General features: G+C 35.3%; 1 pseudogene; it reads left to right on the forward strand.

The window, feature by feature from the left end:
• Positions 1 to 245: 245 nt before the first annotated feature.
• LOC123884491 lies at positions 246 to 2,210 on the forward strand (annotated as a pseudogene).
• Positions 2,211 to 2,679: the final 469 nt, after the last annotated feature.

Raw genomic sequence — 2,679 nt, forward strand, 5'->3', positions numbered from 1 at the left:
AGAGAGAGGATAACTATTTGAGAAGCAGTACCTATTAAGTACTCAATGAGTATTGCTCCAATGATTGTACTTAATAAAATAAGTACCTATATAAGTACCTAATAGGTACTACCATTGGAGACAGTGTAACGAATTATTGGATGTGTCCAATATAATTATTTTTGTAGTTATTCTCAATATCAATAATGCAAGATGCATGCATGGAACTTTATGCCATGATTTTTCACTATAAAAGTAGTCCAAATATGACACAAAAATAAGATAGCTAAACATGGCATCTATCCCATCCTCACCTCTCTCACTTATGTCCTTCAATGTCTCTTCCAATTTCAATACCTCATCCTCTTTACTATATCCATTTTCCCAAAAACATCAACCCTCTAAAAATAGAAAACCAAAGCACCATCAAATAGCATGCACTTCCAATGATACTAACCAAAATAGTCCTAAAGAACAAGAACAAAAATCATCACCAAGAAGAAATGTTCTAATAGGTCTAGGACTTTTACAAACAACAACTCACTAGCATTTGGTGCTCCAGTGGCAATTCCAGATCTCACGTCATGTGTAGTTCCACCAATAGAATTACCAGATGATATAAAAAAATAGACCCTCCAATCAGTTGTTGTCCACCATTTTCCTCAGACATCATAGGTTTCCTACTTTTAAAAAATTAAGGGTAAGACCAGCTGCACAATTAGTTAATGATGATTATTTTGCAAAATACAATAAAGCCCTTGAACTCATGAAAGCCCTACCAGATGATGATCCAAGAAGTTTTTACCAACAAGCTAACATTCATTGTGCTTATTGTGTTGGTGGTTATACACAAAAAGGTTACGACGTTGAACTACAAGTTCATAATTCTTGGCTATTTTTGCCTTTCCATCGTTGGTATCTTTATTTTTATGAGAGAATCTTAGGTAGTTTAATCAATGACCCTACTTTTGCCATACCCTTTTGGAATTGGGATGCTCCTGATGGCATGCAAATTCCTTCCATTTTTACAAATCCAAATTCTTCCCTTTATGACCCTAGAAGAAATCCCACACATCAACCACCAACAATCGTTGACCTAAACTATAACAAAGCTAATGATAACCCTGCTACTAATCCAAGTGCAGAAGAACAAATCAAAATCAACCTTACTTGGATGCATAAACAAATGATCTCCAACAGCAAGACCAATAGACAATTTCTTGGAAGCCCTTATCGCGGCGGTGACACACCTTTCAAAGGTGCCGGCTCATTAGAAAATATTCCACATACACCTATTCATATATGGACCGGTGATCCAAGACAGCCTCATGGAGAGGACATGGGACATTTCTATGCCGCAGGAAGAGATCCACTTTTTTACGCTCACCATGCAAATGTGGATAGGATGTGGTCTGTTTGGAAAACGTTAGGTAAAAAAAGGAAGGATTTCACTGACCCGGATTGGCTAGAGTCTGAATTTCTCTTTTATGATGAGAATAAGAATCTTGTTAAAGTGAAAGTCAAGGATAGTGCTAATGATAGAAAGCTTGGTTATGTTTATCAAGATGTTGACATTCCTTGGATAAAATATAAATCTAAACCTAGTAGGAGAGTTAAGTCTAAGGATAAGAATAAGTCATCAGCACAACGCCCTTCCAGAAAATTGGTTGATAAGTTTCCTATTGTTTTGGATTCGGTTGTGAGTATCAACGTGAAGAGGCCAAAGAAGTCGAGGAATTCCAAGGAGAAGGAAGATGAAGAGGAGATTTTGGTGATTGATGGGATCGAGTATGATAACAAAACTGAAGTGAAGTTTGATGTTATTGTGAATGATGAAGATGATAAGGTGATTGGGGGTGAAAATACCGAGTTTGCTGGAACCTATGTGAGTGTGCTTCATGTACATGATCACGGAAAAAATAAGAAGAAGAAGAATAATATTGTTACTTGTTTGAGACTTGGATTAACGGATTTGTTGGAGGATTTGAAAGCTGATGATGATGATAGTATTGTGGTTACATTGATTCCTAGATACGGGCTTGTCAAAATTAGTGGCATCATGATAGAGCTTGAAGATTGAAAAAATTAGTGTCATTTAGTTGATAGAGTTTCCTTTTTCTTATTTTGTTTTCTTGTCAAATAAATGGTGCAATTCCATCCTCAAGTTGGTGATTGGTGCAAACGAGGAAATATTGTTTTTTATGAGTAAATGAGGAAATATTGTTATATAACGATCGATGATCCATTTGTTAAATTGGACCAATACCCAATATTTTGTTAAACTGGACCAATTGGATGGTTAATCCTCAAAACAAAAATTATATCTGTAATATTGACACCCTAAGCTTTCTAACGAGTGATCGTTTACTCAAAACAGATATCGTTGGTATTTTGATTAAACTGCGAAAGTTAAGGTGTTGTTGTTGCTATGTTTGTGCAGAAATACTGTTTTTGTACGAATACCCAATCTTTTGTTAAACTGGACCAATTGAATGGTTAATCCTCAAAACAAAAGTTATATGTAATCTTGACATCCTAAACTTTCCAACGAGTGGTCGTTTACTCAAAATGGATATCGTTTGGTATTTTAATTAAATTGCAAAATTAAGGTGTTGTTGCAATGTTTGTGCACTAGATATGAACCGTATGCACCGTAAACTAAGGTATTTAGATTTTGCATAATTATTTTTGTTCTACCTG

Source organism: Trifolium pratense, linkage group LG5 (genome assembly GCF_020283565.1).
Source record: "Trifolium pratense cultivar HEN17-A07 linkage group LG5, ARS_RC_1.1, whole genome shotgun sequence".
NCBI classification, from domain to species: Eukaryota; Viridiplantae; Streptophyta; class Magnoliopsida; order Fabales; family Fabaceae; genus Trifolium; species Trifolium pratense.